The 27,545-nt window shown below is 44.2% G+C and overlaps 1 long non-coding RNA gene across 1 annotated transcript; it reads left to right on the top strand.

Annotated features, from left to right (window-relative positions):
* The first annotated feature begins 407 nt into the window (after nucleotides 1-407).
* Nucleotides 408-26,532, top strand: LOC120883682 (uncharacterized). The gene is made up of 2 exons (XR_013424307.1): nucleotides 408-747; nucleotides 24,626-26,532. It is a non-coding gene; the product is annotated as an uncharacterized LOC120883682 (long non-coding RNA).
* Nucleotides 26,533-27,545: the final 1,013 nt, after the last annotated feature.

The following is a 27,545-nucleotide window of genomic DNA, read 5'->3' as shown; positions in this document are numbered from 1 at the left end:
TAGAAGAATAGAATGTACATTTTAAAAGGAGGGGGAGCTTGGCAAAGTGGGGGCTTAGCCAATGTTTGTTAAGTAAAGGGCTGAAAGAAAGTTACACAAGGAAAGAAGACCTGGGGATTCTGTCTTTGGGAGAGGTCCCAGGAAGTGGTGTAGTTTGAGTTTCACATCCAGGGCTGGGGAGCAGAGGGACTCCTTCCTGCTTGTTGAATGACTGAGGAACAAGGGATGCCTCTGCCGCCTCTAAGCCCAAGGACTCAGGTGAGAACAGAGGAGCTGAGTCCTTTGATTCCCAATCCCCCATCATGGGATCAGAACTGTCTTCTGATCACACCTGCAGGGCCTCTGGGAGACTCCTTCTGCATGAAAGTCCAGTCAGGCTGAGCCTGGGAGCTCTCAGGAGTGGGGAGGGCAGAGTGTGGAACCTCAGAGCTGAGGAGGCAGCAGGCTTGAGGGTGAGGACAGCTCACTGTCAGCCCTGGCTTCCCTTCAAGGTCCCCAGGGCACAAGCTCCCAGCAGTCTCCATCACCACCTGTTCCTGCATCTCACCAGGGAAAGGCAGGAGCTAAATCTCCATGGATTTGGCCGTCTGGGGCACAGAAATGCCACCTGGGTCAAATGCCTGCTCCTTTCCTCCAGCTGGAAGGCTCAACTCCCTTCCTGGAACTCCTGGAGCCTTTTCTCTGTGTCCCTGCCTCTACGACACATGAAGCTGCCAACCTTGTGACTGGGTGGCTTGTTTTCTCCTGGTGAGTAGGGCCTGGGTGATTTATCTCCACGGACCTTCCTCCACTCCCAGCCTTGTACTTATTTAGCCTCGGGCTGCTGGTGCAGGTGTTGCAACATCCCACGGCTAGAAGGTCTATGTCTTGAGCTTCTGACTCAGGTGGTGGGTGGGCCACTGGGCTCTGTGGGGCTCTCCCTGTGGCGGGGTTTCTTTCATTCATCAGGGTGCAGGCGCCAGCATATATCCACAGGTGCAGAGAGGGGAAGCCGGGTGTGAGCTGAACAGGTCAGCTATGTGCTGAGCTGGGCTGGAAGGGGGGTGTTGGAAGGCACATCCTGTCCCCAGCAGATCTCCAGATGGGAAGAGATCCAGTCCTGACAAAGGGGTGGAGGAGAGAGTGCAGGAATAGGAGCCATGCAGAAACCAGAACTGCTATGGGATCCTGCCGTGCAGCCCGCTGAGTTCCCTTTTGGTCATCTGTCAAAGGAGAACAATAATTAGAAAAGAGAGGAGGGAAGCAGAGGACTCGGTGGCCTCCTCTGCTTTCAGCATCTACCTGCTCCTTCCCCGTCCTCTGGACCTGGGTCTCCTCTGTACTCATCCTACCCTCTTCCTCCTTAGGACCCCTAGGAAGCCCTTCAAACCCAGGCGCTCTCCTTTTCTTGCTTCTCTCTGCAGTGAGAACTACAATAACAATTCCCATTTAGCAAGCACTTGCTGTGCCCTGTGCCTTTCTAGGCTCTTTCTATGCATTAGCCTATGGAATTCTCATGTGACCCAAGGAGGGGGCATTTCTATCATCCCCATCCACTCCATGAGGAAATAGAGGCTCAGAGAGATCAAGTCACTTGTCTGGGGTTGCAAATCAGGAGACTGAAGAGCTGGGTCTAAAGGCAGGTTTTCTTATACCAAGGTTGTGGGCTGTTGGCCATCACACTCACTAGTTTCCTGAATACCTTGCTCCTCCATCTCGAATTCTGGACCTGTGGATCCCTGTTGGTGTCTGGCTGGTTAATTTCAAAGCTGTTTAGAGAGAAGGGTCTGGCACTGTTCAATGCTAGCTTTTAGCATTTCAACTGACCTCTTGGACTCGTGGCCTTGCTATAGGGAACTGGTAATGTTGGAATGCTAAACTGGGTGCGAGGCTCCCAGGGCCTGCAGAGATCAGCCCTCTGCAGAACGGCCCTGCCCCTCTTTGCCTGTCATCTGAGTCCATTCCCAAGCAGTGGCTCTGGTGGTGGATGGAGAAGGTGTACAGCTTGCTCTGACCTTGGGGGCCCCAGCACAGATGGAGCTTATTTAACTGGCTCGTTGGATTTGGGGATGGAGCTGAGTGGGACAAAGGGCACCCCTTTGGCTTCCAGACCCATGGGGTCTTGTAGTTCCTTCAGCCATCAGCTTTGGGCCTCCTCTCAGCAAAGTGAGTAAGATTTGGGCTGCTTGTGTCACAGGCTTCCATAGCCAACCCTACAGAATAGACTCCTCCAGCCCGAGAGAGCCAGTGAAGGTCATGACCTCCATGAGATGCTGGCTGGAGACAGTGTTTTTCCACTCACTGGCCATGGGGCAGCAAGGCCATCGACCCACAGCTCTGTCACATGACTGAGGACTTTGTTTTCTCATCTGGGGGACTAGCACTGTAAGATCAGGCATATCTCTCCTCTCCACCATTCCTGGGTTTTCTCATCTGTAATGAGGAGATAATGTATCTGCTCTCTGACTCCCAGAGGGCTGCTGGGAAAATACTTGTGAGAAAAGAAACACATGTTGACAAGTGGAAACTGCTTAAGACATAATGAGCTTCAATGAGGTAGTCCTTGGATATAGAGGCATGAATTAGACTCTGGAATGGCCATTTGAGGGTTTCTACCTAGGCAAGAAAGTTTAATAGAAATGTATAAAAAATTCATAATTGGATTATTATAAACACAGGTAATATCATGACACAGCCAGTAAGAACAATCAGCTCACTCGGATGCCATATTTGATCTACAATACATTTATGTCTCTGTGGTGAAGAATAACCACTATTTTTAAGCCTAAGTAAGGTATTATACCTTGATAAAAGGCAGACTTCTACGTAGATTATAGGAAATAAAGAGTTGGTGCAGCTCTGATCCTGTTGGAAGTTCACAGGTATGTACCACTGTGCCCGGTTAATCCTTTCTTTAAAAAAAGTTCCAACAAATATTTCTTGGATGCTTTCTACTGTCTACCAGACACAAATAAATAAAACAGCATTACTAAGGTAAAACTGGCACGCAGCAAACTGTACATATTTAATGTTTGATGAATTTTGACACATGTACCTACTTATGAAACCATCATCACGATTACGATAATGAACATATCCATCCTATTAAAAAGGTTTCTTTGTGGCCCTTTGTGATCTTTCTTTCTTGCTTCTCTCCTTCACATAACCACTGATCTATCTGCCTGTCTCTCAAGGTTAGTTTGAATTTTCTAGAATTTTATATAAATGGGATAATGCCTCATGTACATTCTTTGGTCTGGCTTCTTCCATTTATATTGTAGAGAGTATCAATAGTTTATTCCTTTTGGTTTCTGAGTATTTTTCCATTAGATGGACCCATCAAAATTGTTTATTTATTCCTCTGCTGAAGGATCTTGGGTTATCTCAAGTTTTTGGCTTTTACAATTAAAGCTGTTTTGAAATTTCTTGCACAAGTCTTTGTGTGGCCATGTGATTTATTTTACTTGGGGGAATACTTCAGCGTGGCATGGTTGAATCACATGGCAGATATAGCGTTCACTTTTTAAGAAACTCCAAACTGCTTTGCCAGTTGTCCTGCTCTCTAATCACACTGGGAGTGTTCCCGTACCTCCACGTCTCTCCAGCACTCAGTAGAGTCAGTCCTTGAAACTTTAGCCATTTTGATAGGTGTTCCATGGTATGTCATTGTGGTTTTGATTTGTCCCTCCCTCCCTAATGATGTTGAATATCTTCTTGTGTACTTTTTAGTCATCCATGTATCTTCTATGGAAAAGTGTGTTTTAGTCAGCTTTTCTTGCTGCTATGACTAAAGGACCCTAGTAGAACAATTGTAGAGGAGGAAAAGTTTATTTGAGGACTCACAGTTTTAGAGGTCTTAGTCTGTAAGTGGCTGGCGGCATTCCTTGGGGCTCAAGGTGAGGCAGGCTCATAGTGGAAGAGTGTGGCAGAGGGAAGCAGCTCACATGATGATCAGGAGGGAGGGAGAGAGAGAGGGAAGGAGAGAGGGAGAGGGAGAGGGAGAGGGAGAGAGAAGGAGAGGGAGAGGGGAGAGGGGAGAAGGGAGAGGGAAGAGGTCTTACTTATCAGATACAAATATATACCCCCAAGCCATGCCCCAATTACCACCTCCTCCAGCCACACCCCACCACTTCATGACCACTCAATTAATCCCTATCAGGGGATTAATTCGAGGATTGGATTAATACTCTCTCAACCCAATCATTTCTCCTCTGAACCTTCTTACATTGTCTCACACATGAGCTTTTGGGGGACACCTCACATTCAAATCATAACAAAGTATCTGTATAAATCTTCCTGTTCTCTTTATTGGGTTATTTTCTTATTATTGCATTTGAGAATTCTCTTTATAAATCTGAATACAAGTCCTTTGTTATGCACATGATTTGCAAATATTGTCTCTTAGTCTGTGCCATGTCTTTTTATTCAGAGTTTAAAGAGCAGACATTTTTAACTTTAATGAATTGTTTGTTCTGTCATGTACTTTTGGTATTTTATTTGCAAAATCTCAAGACATTACAAAGATTTATTTCTACATTGTCTACATGTATAGTTTTATATTTTACATTTAGGCTTATGATTCATTTCAAATTAATTTTTAATATGGTATGAGCTACTATTTCTGGTGTTTTTTATTCCTTGTATAGATTGGTATTTACATTTGGTTTTAGTTTTCTTTAAAGAACTTCGACTTTTTTGTTTTTAGTATGGGCCTGCCATTGAGAGACTCTCCTAGTTTTTGTGTTTGGAAACTCTATTTAACTCTTTTGGGGGAAAGATATTTTGCTAGGTATAAAGTCCAAGCTGGCAGTGTATCCATTCCATACTTTGAAGATGTTGCCCCACTGCCTTTTCCTTGAGTGGTTTCTGATGAGACATCGGCTACATCTTCACATTGGCTCCTGTGTGCGAAACATGTCTTCCTCTTGCTGTTTTTAAGAGTCTATGTTGCTGGTTTTGAGCAGTTTGATTATATGGCACGATTTTCCTCATACTTTATTTGGCTTGGCGTTCTCTGGGCTTCCTGGATTTGTGGGTGTACAATAGTTTTCATTACATTTGAAACATTGTAGTCAATATTACTTTAAATGTTTATTTTTTGTCCTAGCCTGCTGGCCCAAAGTTGATGACTCCAATTACATATATTAGGCTGCCTGAAATTGACCCTCAGCTCAGTGATTCTCTGTTATTTTCCCCCATTTTTTGAATTCCTTTTTCTCTCTATGTGGCATCAAATCATCCCTATTGCTATGTCTTCATGTTTGATTTGAATGTTTAAAATATCAGATTTATTTTCACTTAACTTCTTGAACATATAGAATGCAGTTATATAATAACTTTAATTTTTGTGTCTGTTCAGCTATATGAGTTCTTAGTTGGTTTTGATTGACTGATTTATCTTCTCCTTGTAGGTCATATTTTCCTGCTCTTTTAAATGCTTGGTAGGTTTTGATTGAATGCCATCTTGGCTGGACACAAAAGTTGCTTCTATTCATTTCTTCACTGGAATCTTTGGACCAAAGGTTCAAAGGTTGGAATCTAGTAGTCAGAGTACTGTATTCAAGTTGTGGATATGTTTTGCTTGGCCTGTGCAGTGTCTTAAAAGATTTCAGATGTTTTTCACACCTAAAAATCTTGAGATCTCATGCAAAATGGTGGGTTCTCTTAGTGCTTTTAAAAAGTCATGGTTATCTTGCCTGATATGGTTGCCATTCCCAGTGGGAAAAATCATCTAGAGAGTGGTTATCTCTGTAGATGGTGTGAGGTTCCTTCCCCACCCACATATTTACATCTTCCGACAGGTTCCTGTAGGCATTTTAGTTTGAGTATCTTGTTGTCTAAGATCAATTTTCCAGAAGCAGAGCTCTAGAGGGAATTATTAGTATACAAGTGACTTATTAATGAAGTAGCCCTGGGAGGAATTTAAAAGGGGCATGCGGAGAATAGAGGGACAGAAGCAAGTGTGGGATTTCAGGTAAAGAGCTGTGGAAGAGAAGGTTACCTGGATCTTGCATAGCAATGACAGAACACAAGTTCTATGTCAGAGTTTGTCTCAAATAGTGATAAGGGATCTGGGTTTCGTACTCCCACAGCGTCTAGGTCACATGGTGTCCCCATACCTGGAAGGGCAGAAAACCAGGAAGGGCAGTAGCAGTGGCCTTTGGCATTACTGGTTCCCTGCCCTTCCAACTGTACTCAGGTAGGCTGTGCAGGTGCCCGGGGACCCTGTGCAGTCCTGGCTGGGATGAAAGACCATGGAGGTGTGGTACCCATGAGATGATGCCTGAGGACCTGAAACATGCCACTGCTCTTCCCTCCCAGGACTGTGTTAATGGAGGATTATTATGGATACTTATTTTACAGGCAAGAAAACTTGGATGTGGCAAAGGAAGGGGACTTACCATGTGACTGCCATGTCCTCCTGATGGAGAGTCCTGCAGATGTCCCCCCATGCATGCCTCACTTTGAGGAGAAATCACCCAGACCTAGTAGCATTTTCATCCCTTCCATTCGCCTCTGTTTCTGCTCGCTCACTCACTTGTCACTCACTCACCCCTCAACAATTATTGAGTCACGCAACATCCTCTGACAAGCTTCCTGAATGAGGACCTTTAGGCCATTTGTAAAGCAGAGACTTGCCAGGTTCCTGGCCTACTCCTCCCGATTTCAGGAGGGGATCAGATGGTCTGCTGTAGTTTCTCCAAATGTCTTCAAATGCCGCAGCTGGAGGACTGGAACCTAGGTCCTTCCAAACTGTGCAATCTTCTAATCTCCTCTGGGTAATAGCACTTCTGTGCCTATAGCTCTGGGGCAGTCCTGAGGCTGGGCACCTGCCTATAACTTACTGGGTCTCTCTGAGTCTCCTCTTAGACCTTCTGTTTCTTCCATGTGAACTGAAGTCATCAAGGCAGAAGATAAGGGAATGTGCACTAGTTATCATGAGGACTAGGAGAGGAAAAACCTAGGGAAATCAAGACACCAAAATGTCCTATGCTAGACCACTCCAGCCTCTCCAGAGCCTTGGAAATAAGTGCAAATAGCAGGTCTCACTTTGGGGACTAGGGTTCTAAGGAATGGGCTGGATAGGGAGCAGAGGGAGAGACTGGGCTGGGCTGGGGCCTGGAGCAAAAGGAGAGGTAGCTGGCAGTGGTGGGTGGGTGGTGTCTGGTCACTGTCCTGCTTTAAGTCTCCAGAGGGGAACGAAGAGGCTGAAGGAGAAGAGAGAAGAGGGGAAGGAGGTAGAAAGAAGTGGGGGTGGAGGGAAGAGAAGAAAAAGAGAAGAAGGAGAGGGAGAAAAGGTGAACCAAGGAAATCAGCAGGAAGAAAAAGGAGTGGAAAGAGGATAAAGGAGGCAGAAGAGAAAGAGGAAGCGTGCATTGGTATAAAGGGACTGGGAGGGTTGGGGAGGACTGTCCCCCAAGGGTGCCCTGGTTTGGAAATTCTAGGGGCGTTGCAATTCTGGAGTGTGGTGAAATGGCCTCAGGGGCTCAAGAAGCTAAGGACAGGCTTGTGCCAGGCCATAATGACAGTCTCTTGGTGGCTCTATCCCACTTTGGCCTCTCAACTCCCAGGAACACTAAATTCACACAGGCGCAAAATGTAGCCCTGCTCAGGCCTTGCAGCCTAATAGCTACCGTCGTGTTTGCCCGGTACCCGCAAGCATCACGGGCAATTAAGAAAGTCGTCCATTGCAATCGTGGGCTGCCATTTACTGTTGGAGGCTGGAGCCACTCCAGGCCAGTCAGCTCTCTGAGGAGACACAAATGAGTAGGGGAGGAGTGTTGTTTCCCAGGAGGGAGACCCCTGCCATTAGCTGGCACATCCCAAAGGGAAGCAGACAAAGGCTGCTTTGGGTTCATGGAAAGGGAGGAAGAGATGGGGGCAGGCCAGGGGTCCTGCTTGCATGGACAGACACATGCACACCCAGGCACACCTTGTCACAGACTAGTGCGCACACACGGAGTCAAGTTGGAGTAAAGTGTGGAGTGTGCAACACTTGCATGTGTGCACACAATCACAATTTTTTCGTGCACACGTGGGCTGACGTGCACATCTGTGGGTTCCCAAGGCATTTGCACCAGATTGATGTGCTGTGGATATATTTACTTATGTAAACCCAGGCTCACTGGGGCAGGCACTCCCACAGTGTAAATGTTAGTGCATTCACATGGATAAAATCTTGGGTAAATGTAGGCTTAGACACATGGGTCCGCATGCAGGGACATAGCCTCATCTTTCAATCCAAAACCTAAAATCAGGATGGCTGCAGAGAACTCTAAAGCACGTATGCTCCAGACTTCGAGCTTCTTTCATGACCATGAATGAGAATGAATTTGGGGAACAAAATTGACCAAATTATATTGTTATACTGTGCATATATGAATATGTAACAATGAATCCCACCATTATGTGTAATTATAATGCATCAGTAAAAAAAAAATTGAATTTGGGGACTAGGCCTGATGAATTTTTTCAGTAGAAGACAGAAAAGTGTTGGAAGAGAGCTGCCCTTTCTTTGTTCTGCTTTGAACCCTGGCCAAGGCCATTTATGTGGTTGAAAAATAATTGCTGGTGGACGGCGTCATTCCAGGCCTGTGCCACCAGCCACTTGACCCTGTCACTGTCCCATGCCAATGGCTTTTAGGCTCTCAGAGAGGGAATTTCAAAATACCCTTGATCCCATGTCAGCAGAACACACACTCCTTACTTCTGTGAAGTTTCTCCTCTTCGATGGCTGCCCAGCGGTGGGAGACTGGGCTGAGCCAGTAGAGGGTTGTGTACTATGACTTGGTGATTTTAATTTTCTCATTTAAAACATTGAGCTTAGAAGTGTTTTCATCCTTTTCTGAGGTTTGGGGTTTTTCCTGTCTCTCTGTCTCCCTCACCCCTATTTCCTGCACTGTTATTAGGGAAAGAAAATTGGAGACCATATCCATTTTGAGAACATCTTCCAGAATAACTGTGCTGTGACACTTAGGCAGAGCACAGGAAAAACAGGAAGCCAAGCTGCAAGGGCTCGTTGGAAACTGGCAAACTTTGTAGCAAAGTCTTCAGCCAGAAAATCCACAGATGGCAGCCATTTCCCACAACGCCACTTCCCTCCGCTTCGGGTTCCGAAAGGAGGCAGGGGTTGGCATGATCTGTCTCCTGTGGCCAGGTTGGTGAACCTTCCCCATCAGACCCTAAGACCAAGGTCAGTGCCTTTGCTGTTTGCTCCACGTGGCAAAAGCTGGAAGCCAGCAGCCTCTGACCACCCTCCTGCTGCTGTGGCCCGCAGAGCCAGGGCTCCATCTGAAGTCTGCCAACGACATTTGTTTTGGAGACTTTTTTGGCAGTTTAGATTTGGGTCAGAAGTGGCTTCAAGAAGCCAAATTGATTTAAGTATTTTCATTGTGCTTTTAGCGCCCTCCTTACCTCAATCTTTTAATTTCTCTTAATTTTCAATAAAACTTGCTGAAAGGATTGGACTGTTGGAGTGCCCAGGCTGTCACAGTGCCCTGGTGAGTGGACAAGATGCTACTGAAGGGTACTGACACTGACTTGAGGCCTTGGGGGCTGCTGTGACAAAGGCTGCCTCGGGTGGGCTTTCCTCTAAGGTAGGGGCTCATCTGCATGGCCTCCTATGAGCTATTCTGGTGCTCAGAGGCAATGAGACTTATTTCAGTATTGAAAGGGCTATCCCCAGGGACAAAGAATCAGGATCATTCAGTATATCTCTACAGGGCTATTATGGAGTACATCGATGTATTATTTATTTATTTATTTTTGCATAAGAAAATACCCCAGAACTTAGTAACTTTAAACTACAATCATTTATTTATCTCGTAATTCTGGGAGCCAGCAATTTGTTTTGGGCTCAGCCGGGCAGCTCTGCAGATCTGGGATGGGGCTTGTACTTGCACCTGTAGTCAGCTGCAGGTGGGCTGTAGCTCTTCTGGTCTCCTCTGGGACAACTCAGCAATTCTTTATGTGTTTGTTCATCCTCCAGCAGGCTGTCCTGACCTTCTTGTGCCAGAGACAGGGATCAAAGAGAAAGAAACTTGCAAGATCCCTTGAGGCCTAGGCTCAGTAATAGCATAACTTCACATTTGGTCTTAGTAAGTCATAAGATAGGTCCTGCAGATCATGTGCAAAGGACTTAGATACAATGGAGGGTGGAGAAGGGTGGCCATTCTTACAGTCTGACACACAAAGGGTAGATTTCCATCTGACATTTGAAGTGCTTCCTAATGAGTTGAGTTGGTTGGCCATGAGACAGACTGACTAGCCTGCCATAGACCTTCTGAAGAAAGGACCACCTGGCCTCCAGAATTCCGTCTATTTCCCAGTGTTTATTTACTAGGAACTTATTCTCAACAATCCAGAGTTGAAGATTCTCATAATTAGAGAATTGGGAGAACTGGAGTCATTTCCCCAGCCCTAGATTGCCCCAGCCTTGGCTGTGTTCCCTTATTCTGCTTCCCTGAAAAGCTAACCAGGTTCTGCCCCTTCCCTTTCACCTCTAACACCACCAGCACTACCACCCCTGCCCAGTCCTGGCCTTACCCACTCCTACCCTGATCATATCTATCTGCTCATGCTGTTTGGTTGGGGGTGGAGAATAGAAGAGAAAGGATAAAGCATGTCCTAAAGTCAAAGTTAGCTGGGTGGATTTGTCTTATGGTCTCTAAAGAATCATGCACATGGGAGAAGAAACAAGAAATAGCACGTGCATATTTTTCAAAGAAATGCATACTGTCAGAGAATGGAAAAGCCAACAACCAAAACCAAAGTTGGCTCAAAGGGAGGGAGATGTAAACTTGAGCTCCAGCGCTGGGGCCAGAGCAGGAAGTGGGCCTGGCCTGCACAAGGTCTGTATGCTGTATGGAAAACCACCCTTTGCATGGCTCCCTGTCTTCCTCATTCCCCTCAGCTTCCAGCCCCTCCTGACCCTGGGAACAATGCAGCTCTGTGCTGAGACTGTGCCTTTTGTGATGGTCTGGGAGAGGAAGAAAGGGGAAGCTGGTTGGGGCATCTGCGTGTGTGGTCACATGGCCAGGCTGGCTGCAGCAGCTCCCTGGGCCTGCACAAGGGCACACAGGGAGCATGGCCTGAGCCCACGCCTGGAGGCTGGTCAGCCAGCTGCGGGGTGCCCTGCTCTGAACCACACAGCTACAGAAAGGATGGAGAGTGGGAATGGGATGGGGGAGAGTCTGACTCATTAAAGGCCTGTGAGGACACTCTCCTGGCTTTGGGGAAGGCTCTGGGTCCCAAATGTTGTCTCCCTCCTACTTTCAGGTCAGTTGTGGAGTCGGTTCTGATGCTCTTGAAAGTCGCAGAATTTCTGGTTCATCCCTGAGATCTGCGGGACCCTGGTTTATTCCTTGATTCAGGCAAGGCCCATCTCCCTCATGGTGGGGACTTTCTCCAAGGATTGGAACATGTCCCAGAGTTTGGAGAAATCACCTTGTTCTGGAGCAGAGAGGTATAGCAAGTTAGGCAGGATCCAGGGTGGATCTGTTTTGTGGAATCTTCTAAATCCTGTTTTCTGAGTAAGCAATGAGTTGCTAAGGCAGGCTCCTCAGAGGGCAGACTTCAGGAAGAAGAATCAGGCCATGCACTGAGTGGGGCCTGTGCTGTTTGAAGACAGGACATATGGTGAGGGTGGGGGCAGTCCCTCTTTCAACCTGGAGAGGAGGGCTTGTACTGTGTGGCAGTAGGGAATGGATCCTGGGACCCTGGGCGGTCCACTTAGCCTTCACCAGGCTCGGTTCCTTCCCCCAGGTTCTCTGCAGAGGGCAGTGTGGTACCACGGCTGGACTTTGCTGTCTCATCAGCTTTTCTTTCCACTCCACTGCCCTCCTAATCTTTTAAAACCAAAGCTGCTTAGACACAGCCCAAGCCCTGCTCGGATGCCGTGGATTTGCCCAGTGCCCTGGGCCCCCTTTGTTGGGAGAAGCCCCCCAGGCTTGGATCTGCTCAGAGAGCTTGTCTGACTCTCTCTGCCGGTTCCCTGGTCCCTAGGCCTCCTCAAAACCTTGGGGACATGGGCTAAAGGTGGTTGCACACAGGCAGAGCTTATCAAGGCCCATCCTCATCTGCTTCTTGAAACCATCCCGAGAGTGGCTGATGTGCTCCCTTTTATAAGAGAAGAGAAGGTGATGTGCCAGTCCACAGTGGCTCTGTGGATTCAGGGCAGAGTCAGGGACTCTGTCTTCTAAACCTGACTCTGGCACTCATTCTGCCCCTTTGTGGTGCCCCTGAAACCAACCACTTCCACCTCCACCTCCACAATTCTCCCTCTACTTTGTGGTTCTGTTTTTTCCCAAATGAGAGGTGGGAGTTGCCTGCGCTGCCCTGGATTTCTGTGCTGCTCACAGGCCACCTACAGCATCTTGGAGAAGGACTTCCCCTCTCGGAGATTTGCTTCCCTCATTGGGAAAATGAGGGTATCAGATCAGATGGTCAGAAGGTGGCTTGGCATCTTGACTGTTCATGTTTTTATGCCTGGGCGGTGTCTAGCTGATTGAATTGAAGAATAAACCCTCGAAGGGTGCTGGCGGGTGGCATTGCAGATGTTTAACCATGGCAGTTTTTAAGCAAATAAATAAAACTATAGAGGAGGAAAAGATATCTGAAGCATAAAACAAATCTCTAAAACTCACATTTAAGCTTCAGACTCCAAAAGAGCTCCCTTTACACCATCCAGATGAGGTGGAATGGTTTCTTAGAAATCTAAGCCACTCTATGTGTATTTTGTATGAAATCCTTCACAAATGCCACTAAGCTCTCACTCAAGGCTCCAGGCGATGGACCTTGCTGTTTCCAGAATGCCCCTCAGAATAGCAGGGCTGTAGTGATGACTTGGTGGGGAGCTGTGGTTTGCAGCCCAAGACTTCGCCCTCTAGCTGGGCTGAGCCTTGACTCGGTGTGTGGCTGTAATGTAAAACTTCAATGATTTACCTTGACATTAAGACTATCTAGGGCTGGGGATGTGGCTCAAGCAGTAGCGCGCTCGCCTGGCATGCGTGCGGCCTGGGTTCGATCCTCAGCACCACATACCAACAAAGATGTTGTGTCCGCCCAGAACTAAAAAAAATAAATAAATATTAAAAAAAAAGATATCTAGCTCATCTTTGCTACTCTCTCCCTCTGACCTGTTCTTTTTCTTATTTCTGATTTTCTAACCCCATTGTACAACTCTGTAGCAGCACAATACAGGCTGTACTTGCTGGAGTGTGGCTTTTTAACAGCTGAGTTTGACTCTCAATCGGCAGGTTCTTGCCAGATGTGTGAACTTGGGTACTTCTGTGTTCAAAACTTCAGTTCTTTAATTTATTCCTCTGTAAAATGGAGAAAATTAAATCTGACTTAATTAGATGTATGGGAACCCAATGAGAACTAAAAGTTCTTAGAACAGGAAAGGGTCTCAGAATCTGCTGGAAGGAGGTAGTTGGATTAGTGAGGAAGAGAGAAGTCACTGAATGCTGCTACAGTGAGATTTCTGAGCTTTATTTGTCACAGAACAGTTGAGTTCCTGGAGTAATCTGTGACTTAGCTTGTGTGACTTCTGACATTTGTGAGCAATGCCTGTTGGAGCATGTGAGTTAGGGTGCACGGTGATTAGGGCTCCCCAGGGTTGGGGATTGGGTGTGAGTGCAGCAGCACCCTAGGCAGCCAGCTGGCCAGCTGGTCTAGGGAGGTGGGATGGTTTGGGAGAGGCTGGCAAACGAAGTTGGGTGGCATTTGTCTCTGTGGGAGTGGAAGTGGCACTTTATGACATTTTAAAACAAATTCAGGTGGGTGGGTGGGGGTGTTCAGGATGGAGAACTTTGAATCCTCATCAGCAGAAGCTTCCACTTTACCTAAAAGACGCTCTGGCTAAAGGCAGAGCATGGGGAAGTGCACAGGAAGAGAATTCTACCAGCTTTGTTTTTGAGGGCTCACCCACCGCCCAGTCCATCTCAAAATGGCTTGTTTGTTTATTTTTCATTGCTTTGATGTTTCAGGCAACAGCTCTCAAACCAGCATACCAGACTTCAGTCAGCATCACAGACAGCACCAGATGATCTGTGTCTGTCCCCCAGCCCTGCTGCCCAGGCAGATGGGCCACTGGAAGCACTGGATATGGCACTATGGGGTCATAGGAGAGAGCACTGCGGGGGCGGCATGGGTATGGCAGGCCCCTGGCAAAGCCCAGGCACCAGTCTCTTGCCCTCAGCAACATCTGGTGGCCATGACCTTCTGCTCGCCTTCTGGTGGAAAGCTGCTATGCAAAGGAGAAAAAATGATGGGTGTCTTGCATTTGCATCCTGTGTCCCTGCATGATCCTTAGGGTTTCCATGCAACTTGCCACAACCCTTACAGGCCGGGGTGGGTTTCCAGGGAGAAGCTGATTAGGTGTTATTCATTTAGATTTAAGGGTTTGGTTTCTCAGCATTTCTCGGAAGTCTTGTAAGTGTTGGAATCTGTTCCCCCATGATGGGAAGAACGTGGAACCTTCTTTTTGTGAGGATGTTGTCTCCTCACTACGTTGCCTTTGGAGTTTGGTGCAACAGGAAGAAGGTTGGCCATTTCTGGGGTCTTGTTTGAGCCTTTGCTCAAACTGCCAGAAGTGAGTCGCATCTCTGCAAATCCCACCAGGTAGTGGCTGCGTGAAGGCCATGAGATTGGAGCTGGAGGATGCAGATTCAAGTGTCATGCTTTGCCTCATTGGTCTGAGCTTTAGCTATTCATCTGTAGGGCTGGAGAAAATAAAAAAAATCTACTTCAAAAGTTTGTTGGGAGAATTATAAGATATTCCACATGCGGAACATAAAAGAAAGGAAATCAGAAGCCCAGGAGGAGTACTTTAAACACGTCATCATTTATTTTACCTGGGCCTGAGTGTTTTGGGCTGGGGCTCCAGTGTGATGTTAACTGTGTCACTGATCTACGGAATGACTGGGGGTCTCATTAGGTAGTGAGGGCCCAGCACATTTCCATCCTTCTGACCATCTACAATACTTTTCTTGGATGACTTTCTGTAGGAACGCCAAGATAGCTCTGTTCAAACATGCTTCTGTAAGTTGCATCACCTGAACTGCAAATGTCCAGCTTTAAAATGATTAACCAGTGGCACAGGTCCTTATAACCCTTTGAATGGCACCGAAACAGTCCTCTGTCCAAAGGTGCAGGAAATTGTCTGGTTTAAATTCAGCTTCTAATGCCTCCTTCACTTCCCCTGGTGGAAGGTTTGGCTTTTCCATGCTCCTTCTGAGTCTGCTTATTTACTCCATGGACTCCACTCTGTCTCCCTCCCACTGTCCCTTTTCTGTTAACTGACTGCTATTAAGGTTGATCTTATCACATAGAAGCAATCAAAAGAGAAGGAATTCTCATGAAACTTTTATCAAAGCAAATGCTACCAGTTATCAAGTAAACATAGATCAAGTTAAGAAGCAAAGAAAGACAAGACCCATATTAGTGAGTGTGTAGGGAACAGGTATTCACAGGTTCATGAAATCTAGATGGACCTAGATTTGGTCCATGTAGAGAAGGCAATTTGACATAGCAGAATTCACTCGGTATTCTGGGACCTGGTCCTTGGATCCCCTATGGATAGCAAAATTCATGGATGCTGAAGTCCCTTATATACCTTATATAAAATGGCATAGTATTTACATATAACTTATATCCTCCCACATACCTTAAATCATCTTAGACTTATAATATCTAATCATCTTATGCTTACATAAGTGCTTTATAGTGTTATATTGTGTTGTTTAGGGATTAGTGACAAGAAAAAAAAAAGACGCGCCTGTTTATTACAGATACAACCATTGTAAATCTAACAAAATTTTTGATCTGTGATTGGTTGAGTCCATAGACAGGGACTCCATGGATATGGCAGGTTGACTCTACATAGAAAATTAATGATTATTGCATGCTAGTTTCACATCTATAAATACATCCTAAAGAAATGACCAAATTAACATAGTTATGCATGCAAGATAGAGAGCTTATTTTATAGTGTCATTTAACAATAATACTAAAAATTGAAAACATGGCAAATATTTAATAATAGTGCTTTGTTGAATAGATGATGGGGTGTCCATATGACAATACACTGTATGACCACTTAAAATAATAACCTAGATTAGGTATTATTGATACAATTCAGAGGAAAAAATTGCAAAATATATATGATTACATTTTTTATAAAACAAAGCATTAATAAGTGCATAAAAAACTTATGTATACCTTATGGGAGGGGGAACTTTTAAAGAGCTTTCCTTGTAAGTGGGTTTTGATCTTTCCTGGCGATAAACAAATATTGCTTTTTTTCCACAAAGAAATTGCACACAGTATTTTAAAAAATATTTATTTATTTTTTTAGTTTTAGGTGGACACAATAACTTTATTATTTTTATGTGATGCTAAGGATTGAACCCAGTACCTCATACTTACGAGGCACATGCTCTACTACTGAGCCACAACCCCAGCTCCACACATACAGTATTTTAAATAGAATCAAGACCACTAACTTAGAGTTAAAAATACCCGTATGACATTTCCATCGAAATCTCAATGCTTCTATTTTCCTCTCTTTTTAAACTAGACTTGCTTCCCAGGATTCCAGAAATGTAAAAATCAAAGAAATAATTATTTCTCAAATAATGATATTGATTATCCCTGTGTTGAAATACTATTATTTTCAACAATATTATTTCCTACTGTTTTTTGCTGACTGCATTTCTATTTCACTTGGGCTGAATCAAAGCCCAAGAGGGATTCTCAGTCCTCTCTTCATTTCTGCTTGACCGTCCTTTCCAGCTGCAGCTTTGGAGAGGAAACAAATGTTGAAACCCCATCAGGGAGGCAGCTGTGTGCGTCCCATCCCGTCTGGCTGGAAGGAATCTCTCCTGGAAACTAACCCAAGGGCAGAAGCTCATTTCCTGTCTTCTGGCTCTCTCCCAGCCCTGCCACCCCATCGCCACTTCCCCTGGCTCCCTCTGAGCCCTGTTCCTGGAGGGCTTTTGGAATTGGGTTTGGGGCACCTGTAGCTTGGCTCTCTCTCCCAAAGGGGGTTTAATTTGTCCATGAGAAATGAGTCAGCACCCAGATCCCAGAGCTATGAGAAACTTTCATTCTGGATCTGGAATCTTCTGGAAAGCCCAGAAAGACTTGTTTTGGTGTGTAAAGGCGCAAGGCCAAGGATGGGGCACTTTGGTTTTGGGTTTGGTTAGGCCTGTTGGCCAGAGCAAGCAGAGCTATCTTGTTAAAAACAGGAAGATGAATCGGTGTGGAATTTCCATGCTGGAATGAGAGTGCAGTCTGCTCTCCGGCTCTCTTGTCCCACAAGAACCCACTACCAGGGCACTCCTTAAAATTCTAGGTTCTATTGAGCCCAGGCTCCGGGGGAGAAGAGCAGGATGGAGCATCAAGCTGAGAGATTAGCATGAAGGAATGTGAAGGATTAGGGCAAGTGAACAGCATAAGGTAAAGCTGGAGGCAGGGTAGGGTGAACCGGGCTGAGTCAGTCCTCCAAACCATCAAAGAAGGCTGCACAGGACTCAGGAGAAAGGCTCAGTGGTGTTAGTGAGGGAAGTTCCTAACTCTCAGTATACATCCACTGAAGAGAACAGAATCAAACACCAGGAAAAAACCCTGTTTCTAAAACTCAATGGAATTTTCTCTCACCTATACATATATGTATACACACACACACACACACACACACACGCACACATATATAAAATACATGTATATGTGTGTATACATATTTAACATTTTAATTTAATTTTATTATTATTATTTTTTTTAAAGAGAGAGTGAGAGGAGAGAGAGAGAGAGAGAGAATTTTTAATATTTATTTATTTATTTATTTATTTTTTAGTTCTCGGCGGACACAACATCTTTGTTGGTATGTGGTGCTGAGGATTGAACCCGGGTCGCACGCATGCCAGGCGAGCGCGCTACCGCTTGAGCCACATCCCCAGCCCTATTATTATTTTTTAAGACGGAAAAATTACCTCCTGGCAGGGCTGGCTTGATTATAGCTCTGCAGAGAGGTATATGGTTAATAAAAAGACACAAGGCAGGGGGTAATGGTTGCCATGTTGGTTCTCTGTCATTTCAACCTCTTTGATGCTAGGAGAATTCATCACTTTGTGAGTGGGTGGGCAGCAGGGCTCTGCTCCCCACAGAGAAAGCTCTGAGGTCAGTCCCTGTTCTGGAATCTTGGCGGTTAGGTCATAGCTACATGACTTCATATGTGTCTGTCAGATGTTCCCATTGGAGGGCTTTGAGTCTCAAAAAGTTTGATGGGAAGATCAGAAATGGTGTAGGAATCACCTTGTGTTAGTGACACCCAGAATCCAGGGTCAAATGTGAGGACAAATGATGGCATTGGTCAACTGGCAGTGGGAATGGTATTTGAGCAGATGGTTTCTTGGACATGAATTTGGCTTTTCTCCCTTAAGTGTGAGATTCTCTCTCCTTCCTGTTGATACTGTGACCTACCTGATGTTCCATTTTATTCCTTTTTTTAAAGCAAGAAATGAGCAGAATGACTATTAGTTCATTTCTATTATTTGCAAATATAACCCTACAACCATAACTGCTGTACCCTGAAGGTTTTTTTTTTTTTTTTTTTTTTTTTTTTGTACCTGGGATTGAACCCAAGGGCACTTAACCACTAAATCACATCCCCAGTCCTTTTAATGTATTTTTTTATTTAGAGACAGGGTTTTGCTAAGTTGCTTAGAGCCTTGCTAAGTTGTTGAGGCTGGCTTTGAACTTGAAATCTTTCTATCTCAGCCTCCTGAGCTTTTGGGACTACAGGTGTGTACCACCATGCCTGGGTATTCCTGAAGATCTTCATCTTTTTGGTACACAAACTTGAATTCTTAAGTGAGAATATATCTTTACTCCTTTCTTCTTTCCAGGGAGAACTTGTCATTGGAGGCTCTGATTTCCTCTTATTTCCCAGTCATAGGTGAACATGTTGGTTTTTCTAGTGGTGGATGGTGTCTTTATGTAATGGAAATGGGCTCACCTGACCATGTCACCATTACTGAACTCTCATCAAACAAGAATTTATAGAAGTCGACTACATGTTATTCAGACTCCACCTGAAGTGCAGCAAAAAGGCGATTCAACCAAAGAAATACCTCAGCTTCTGCATGTCACGTGTGCACACCTTTTTAGACCTCCATTTTTTAGACCTCCGTTTTGTCTGCTCCCTCATCGGATCTGGGAGAAGGGAAACTTGGAGTGGTAGTTGCTATTCCTCTGAACCTCAGTTGTCTTTCTTCGCAGCAGGACTAAATGTGCGAAGCAGGTTTTATATTTAAGTTCTGTCCTTTGTCCTGCAAAACTCACACACATGATATCTGCCAAGTTAGAGTTCTGCAGAAAATTATACTTTGAAGAAATTAAACAGAGGCATTCACCTGTGTGGGCACTGCAGGGGAGAGGACAATCCCAAGCTGATGCCACAGAGCATGGCTGTGGCTCCTATTTTCTTCACCTTTCCCCCTCCTTCTTCAATCCAGTCTGTTAACAAACCCGCTCCCCACTCAGCTGTGTCTTTGCTAGTTCTTTACCACTGTAGTCCAATTCCTGGAACAAAACAATTCTTGGCCCATTTTATATTGAATAAAGTGCTTAATTTGCTTTCCTCTTACCTCTTATGAAGTTGCTGATGAACTTGTCCTTGGGAAAGAGGGACAGAGAGAGCTACATGGAGAAGGATAAATGCATGCCTTTGGATCAGGTAGGCCTCAACTAACAGCCTAGATATGCTTATCACTTACAGTGTGACCCTGGGAAAATGACTTAGCTTTTGTGGTTACAGGTGACAGAATCCTGACTCCAAGTCACATAAGCACCAAAAGGAATTTGTTGGATCAACTGTGAGGTAGAGTATGCATTGGCCATGTCTGATTTGGGAGATCAGTGCTCTCATTAACTGGTTTCTTTCAATTATCTTTTTTCTTTTGTTAATGGTTTAGTCTAAAAGGTCATTTTCAGTGACTGCCATATCTGAGTCTTCTCTCAAGTGTCCTCCTGCACTCTGTCATCTTAGTTCCATCTTGAGGCTATCAGGATATCTTGGTGGATCTGGGTCTCTGTGAACCTATTCCTGAAACCAGGAGCAAAGAGATGGCATTCCCTGACATCCATCTAAACTCTTCCTATCATCTTCTTTATTCCCTTTTTCTTGCACTAAAGGCATACTATTCTACCTGGGTCAATTCCAAGTAAGCTGAATAATCAAGCTAAGCTTGATTTCTGATGTGATGACTAGAAACAGAGATGGAGTGGAGTGTTAGGGAAGAGGGAGGTGGCTGGCTGGGAAGAAGCAGCCCATGCTGCTGGACCAGCTTGCTGGCTGCGATGATATCTAAGGTTGGGATCTGGAGACAACTCTGTCTTCCATCCAGATTCCCACAGCAGGAACAAAGTGACCTGAGCCTTTTCTCTCCAAGCTCCCCACACAAGTGGTTTCCATCAAGTTTTGTAATGTGAGAGCCTCTCTGGAAGCCAAGGCCTTCATGCTTAGCTGAAAGTTGTTGAGATGTTGTTTCCAATTTTTTGGCAAATGGATTGGCCTCCAGATTGACAGCTTTGGAAATTGTACTCTTCTGTTTGTTCCACAACAGGTATCACCTGTGAACTGTAAGAAGAGGCAGAACATGGTGTTCAAGGCCAACTCCTGATTTTCCACGGTCTCGGTTGGGTGTGGGAGGGTGAGGGAACATTTGGAGAGTTCAAAGAAGTAATGTCTATGACCAAAAATTAACAATGATTATGCTAAACCAACCATCTGCATTAACTTCTGATTTAGTAACAGATTTCTAAAGTTAATTGCTGAAAAGTAATATTCAATTGGTTTCAGTTCTAACTCATCCATAATTCTGAGGCTGTATTCCAAGAAGGGAGCTGATGAAAAGCAGCTATTTTGTGTCCTATTTAGACTGTAAGGAATAGGATCAGGAGAGTCCATGCTCATGAGCTCAAGCGTCCTTACCTTTACCTAATAGTCATACATCCAAGAAACTGGTGAAATTGGTGATAGGAGTCTAGTGGACTATCTCATAATCTTATAGCAAGAAGGAAGATAAGAATAATAAAGTAGCTATGGTTTATTAAGTACCTAGAATGTACTGGATGTTCTCTTTATATAATTTCTAATTCCCAAAATAGTCTTGCAGGTGAGTGTTACTACCTTATTTTACAGAAGATAGACACTGGATTTTATAGAGTTTAGACACTGGATCTTGGAAAAACCATCACTTGCCCATGTTTATATAAGGCCTATATGATGTGTCTGGGATCCAATTTAAGTGTGAGCTCTACATGGTGCTCTGGGCAAACATCACTCTCCCATCCACCCTGAGATCCAGGACAGGTCAGGGCCAAGAAAGAGATGTCCACTGCTCACTCAGCTCTTAGGTTGGAACCCACTGTTATGGTCTACTTTATTTCTGGGAGAAGAAATGAATTAATTTGACTCCCAAACCTAGGGAAAGTGAGAGTGGTTGAGAAGAGGGATGAGGTAGAATGGTCCAGCACAGAGAATAGGAGGTAGGAAATTAGGCATGATGGTTTAGAGAATTGTTTATAGACTTTCCTCAAGGTAAAAGCATATTCACTATATCATTTCCATGTTCTCAGAGATATTCACTTTATCATTTCCACATTCTCAGAGATGATGAAGTCCTGGTCTAAGGAAATCTTACTTTGAAAGAAAAACAAATCCATGGGTATTAAAAGTCACTAATTTCTCTGGTAGAGACCAATCATATTCATCTACTATCTCTGGTTATAAGAGAAAACTACATCTAAACCACTCTTTTGTCCTTCTGCCCAATATCTATAGTCTTGATGGCCCTATAGAATTTTGGGAAAATCTCAATATGACTGTGAAAAGTCAAGAAGCTCTGGGAGAAGTAGATATGTGATATCTTTGGCCAGAAAGATGTCTTCAGAAATGGCATTGGAAATAGTTCCAAGTCTGGAGTCTGAGGCCAGCTTTACCACAGAGGCAATTTCCTCAGTGATTGCTGCTCTATCACTTCCCCTGGGTCACCATATCCTCCCTGACTTAGATCTTGGTTTCTGCTCTATTATCTAGTGCCACCCCCCAGGACAATCTGAGATGGCTATCATCCCCATAAGTAGTGAATATGAGAGTATATTCAGTGCCAGTAAAAATAAAAATAATATTCCCTAAGTGGTACACTGTGTCTCAGTCACTGTGCAAGGCACTTTACCTAAAATAAATCTTCATGGAGAAATCCCACGTTACAGAGTTAACTATCTTGCTGAAAATTACACAGCTAGTAAAAGAGTCAGAATCCAAATTCAGACTTGCCAAACTCTGGAATCCAGGGCAAGGAGGACAGAGTCAAAGTCATCTTTCTAGTTGCTATTACCAGCATCAGTGCTCAGTAATTCCTATTCTTGGGGTGCTCTGCAGAATTCCCAGTACTGGGTACTGTTATCCCCAGAAAGGAAGCTCAGGTAGAAAGCAACTGAGTAAAATTGAGTGAAATAGTTATAGCCCTAAAGAGGTCAATAGGTGAACCTAAAACTGAAGGTGGGTGGTCCATTAACTTACTACCCCTTTGTAAAAACTGCTAAGATATCCAATTGATTGCATGAAAAATATAGATTTAGGGAAACACATCAGTCACACTGATAAAGATGTCAAATACTGAGACACATTTGTCTAGTGAGCCGGGTGGTAAGAAATGTGGGAGGGTGGGGTTAGGAATGCTGGACAGGGTGACGTTCATGCTCAGTATCACAGAAACCAGAGCAGGAGGAGATTTGGAAGCCAAGTCATCCACCCCTTTATCATACCCCTGATTAGCAGTGCCCATCCCCACCTCAGATACCACAGAGACAAGAAGCTCACTATTTCCATACCTTCAAATACCACCTCTGGATATTTCCAACTTTCTGAATGTTGGATCAATAGAAGTAGAACATCAGTATTTTCAGATTGAGCTTCTGGGAGTGCAAATGAGGATATTGCAATAGTCAGACACATGTGGATGTCCAGTGGTTCAACCATTTTGGAAAGGCACTTGAGGGGTTCCTTATAAAGTTAAGCAGATACTTGGCCATATGGTCTAGCCATTCCATGTCTAGATATTTACCCAGTGACAACACATGTCTATGCTAAAACCTGTATGCAACCATCAAAAACTAGAAACAATATAGATGTTCATCAATTGGTGAATGCATAAAAGAAATGTGGTGTATTTATACCATGTAATAGTACCAGTAAAGCAAGACAAAGAACAGATTACCACTATAAGGACATCATGGATAAATCTAAAATGCTTTATCTAAGTGAAAGAAACCAGATCAAAAAGTCAAGGCTACATATGTTATGATTTCATTTATATGACATTCTGGAAAAGGCAATAAATAGAATACAGGCGCACACACACACACACACACACACACTCACACACACACACACACACACACACACACATACCTGATTGGTGGTTTCCAATAGCTAATGATGAAGAGAGGTGTTTGTTGACTACAAAGAGGTATGAAGGGGTGTTTTGGAGGAAGGAAAAAGTTCTACATTTTGATTATGGAAATGATTTTACAATTATATGCACATATGAGATTTCATTAAACTGTATACCTAAGAAGGATAAATTTTGCAGTGTGCAAATTATACCTTGATACATCTGACTCTGGAAAAATATTAACAATTATGTAGTCACAACATTTGATACTTTGATGATTTCTGTGTGGCTGCAGAATTTCCGTGCTCATGGTAATAATGATAATGAGAGGACCGTCTCCTTTCTCCCTGTAAGGATGGCTTCATATGGATGCCTGAGTCTGACCACTGCTGGAGCTTGGGCCATTATTTTCTTCTGAAACAATAATTCTAGTAGTTGGTCCAGGTTATGTCTCTGAATTTGCTCTTGGTCTGTGGCCTTGTGCCCTGGAGCCTGATGTGCTTCCTGCTCTTCTGAGCGACTTGATGCTAATTTTTTTTTTTTTCTGGCCAGGACAGAAATGATTTCCTTTTCTTAGTTTTTTGCTCTTCTGTGGTTCTTTCCGAGAATTGCTTGGGCCCTTTGAGTTCATTGTTCATCTATTGTTTGCACAAGGTCTTTTCTTTTTTTGGTTCACACCACCAGAGTGCCTGGGACTGGAGAAGACTAAAGCAAGGCCACCTCCTTGCTAGTCCCAGAACCTCTGCTTTCACTGTGGACCTCAAGGACCTGGCTGATCTATACCCTTTGCAGCATTTCTCCTTTAAATTGTGTTTCTAGTAGCATGTTCTACCTGCACATCCCAAATTCATCATGCTTGTTTCTACATCCCAACCCTAAGTTTGGACATGGTTCGAGCACCTTTCTTAGGGCATTCCTACCTCATGCATATTATCACTATACATTGACTTAGGGGGTGGGGAAGCTGGGAAGAGATCAAATTTCTGATGTTCAGACTACTCAATTTTAGTTTTGGTCTAAACCCGTCTTTTACATAATGAAGGTGCTTTTGTCTTCCAGCATCTTCTGTTGTTTTTCTCACTCTCCTTTGGAACCATGCTGAGTAAGTCTAATGTCTCTTTTAGGTGACAGGCCTTCAGCTATTTGAGGACAATGACTATATCTTTCTGGATTCTTCCGTTTAGGCTGCCTCAGCAAGAATTCTGCGTCTGCTGGGGACGCTGCGTTTGGAGTGCTGAATTGAGATCCAGACCCTGCATGTAAGAAGGATGGAAAAAATAGAGGAAGTGCTGGTCCTCAGTGGGGAACAAGCAGAGACTCCCACACTACTCCATAGGGAGAATCCGCCTTGTGCTCTGGATCTGCCTCCTCTCCTGTGCAGGAACATCTACAGCAATAACCTGGCATTACCATGTCCCTATTGACCAGAAATCTCCTTGCCATCAGGGAATCTCGAGTGAAATGCTACTGCCTATTACAGTTCTCTGTGAAATTATTGGCGCTTCTTTGGAGCAAACAAATATTTTTTTTCTAGTGTTTTTTTTTTGGCAGGGGCGGGGGCGGACAGCACTCAGAATGGACTAAGCATCTCCTAGGAGTATCAGCTTGGGCTAGATTCTGTGTGGAGGTCCAGAGGGAGGAAAAGTCCTGGTTATAATGGAGAAAACATCCTAGACGCATGGGAGAAAAGACCCAAAAACAAAAATAGGGAAGTGTAGTGTACCCAGCTCTGCTCACAGCACACGGGAGTTGGCACTGTGTTCAGGTCTGGTGCTCAATCAAGGTCGAAACATAACCCAAACATTGGCAGGCCCGTGGGCCAACTCCCTACATTTCTGAAATGGTCTTACTGAGAATAAGAAATACATTTCATCCCTTAGAATTTTCTTTATTCTTTACCACCCAGGCTGCCTCTGCTCTCTTGTGCTGGACAAGACCCATCTCATTCCAAGCACACGCGGCCATGTTTTCTGAGCACGGGTGGAAACCTCTTGTCACCCCCTCCAGAACTCTTTTTTGAGGAGATTCCCATATTTATTTAGAAGAAATATTTGAGTCACTATGGGTGGAGGGTGACACTTAAGAGAACTGCTTTGTACGGGACAAGAAGGGGAATATGTGTCACTTCTGAGAGAGGGGAGTGGGGAGAAGAAAAAGAAAGAGAAAGAAAGAAAAGAAGGAAGAAAGAAAGAAAAGGAAAAAGAAGTGAGGGGCATTTAGAGATAGAAATGACCTTGGAGGTTATCCTGGCTCTGGAGAGGCTTAAAATGAATTACTAAAATTACCAAGTGACTGATGGGAATGAGAGTGCTAGGGCAGGGGCTGTGTATTGTGCTTACACCTGAATGGGAGAGGCCAGAGACCATGGCCAGGCTGCAGGAACTGAAAGAAGATTTGAGCCTGAGTAGCAGTTGTCTCCTTGTTTGTTTTTCCCACTGGATCTCCTCCTCCGTGGGCTCTGTCTTACTTGTCTATTTCCAGTGTCCAGTACACTGCCCCGAACATAGAGGGCCCTCATTCAATGTTTTTTAAAGGAAAGAATGATGGAAAACTAGACCTTTGCAGAGAAATCCTCTTATTTTGCAAGTAACAAAGGGTAAAATGTAAATGAGAATGTTGTAGAAACTGCAAAGTCCCTATATTGATGTCTTCTTAAGTTTTCTGATTCATTCGAAGGAAGACAGAGCCAGATAAACCTTATATAAATGTTGTCCCCTTAATCTGGATGAGTCTAGCTCAGATGGATTGGTCTATCTCAGATACACCTCTGCCACAAAGACTCTAATTGTGTGGCATCATGGGAATATGATCTGGAATCATAGAAAATTAGAATGGAGAGGGGACATTAGAAATCTCTTAGACATAATCCAAACTCTGCCCCTTATGTCACTCACCACTTTCTGTTTTTGTTTCCTTGCTTTATAAAATGTCTTTTATTTTGAAACAAGGCCTTTCAGCCTGTCAACATAAGTGTGTGTTCCACTCAGGAATAAACTTTAATTAAAAGCATGAAACATGATTGGCATAAAATCAGTGCTGAAAAGTGCTTTGCAAATGTTTTACAAGAAATAAATAGTACTTCAAACTCCAATGGCTTCCTGATAAATCAACAGCTTGATAGGATGTTTAGTTGGGCACTCTGATGGGATGGGCAAAGTGGACTTAGAACTCAGTGGGACTTGGAGAAAGCCGACTAGGGGTTACAGTGGAAGGGGTGAAGGATGATATGGGTGGAGGTAGAAGAGATGAGGTGGGAGATGTTGCAGAAAGGATTGGTGAAATGGAAGGAGGTTAGGTGAGGGGTTATGTGCCCAGGAAAATTGTGCCATGACAGAGTCTAAGAGTCCATATGGAGGTTGTTCATATTCATATGATGTAACCCTGCCCTATTTCCATCTTCTGCAAATCTTGAGCTGAATTTTGGAACCTGGCCAGTTTTCCCAGGAATTTGTAAAAATCTCGTGCAGGGAATTGAATCTTCAGTAGAGTGTAGAATGGTCTGATGAATCTTTAGTGAGAGTATAAGGAGCAGGGAAAGCCCAGAGTATATCTGAGTTATGCAAATCTTTAATGTCCTGGAAATGTATATACACACAAACACCAGCATCTTGAAATTTGTGTTTTAAAACAGAATGGGGAAAGAGATAAAAGTCATACATAAACTGTCATTTCAGCTATAAATGATAAACATCAACTGAGTGCCTTTTGTTTAGATTTTGTCTATCTGTGGAATTTTGATGATGTCATTATTGCTCAAGAGATCTTGTAGCTGGTGTTAGAGGATGCAGAACATCACCCATGCAAAGTTGGGAAGATTTGAAAAAGAAGATGGCAGTAGCAATATGTTATCCCAACAGCTTTTATGGTAAACTCTGGTGAAAAGTTTTCATATCATTTTGCATCCAAATAAGAGTGGCATGTGACATACCCTGGAACCAATCCCTGGGCCAAGAATGCAGTGAAATTTAGAGCTGTTGTACTCCTGAGTCCATGAAAGCATGAGACAGTCTCTACCCAGATGGCTTTTTTAAAAATAAATTAATGAACTTATTTATTTTAATTAGTTATATATGACAACAGAATGCATTTTGATTCATTGTATAC

The sequence above is a fragment of the Ictidomys tridecemlineatus genome, chromosome 7 (genome assembly GCF_052094955.1).
Source record: "Ictidomys tridecemlineatus isolate mIctTri1 chromosome 7, mIctTri1.hap1, whole genome shotgun sequence".
NCBI lineage: Eukaryota > Metazoa > Chordata > Mammalia > Rodentia > Sciuridae > Ictidomys > Ictidomys tridecemlineatus.
This window is presented reverse-complemented; position numbering and strand designations above follow the sequence as displayed.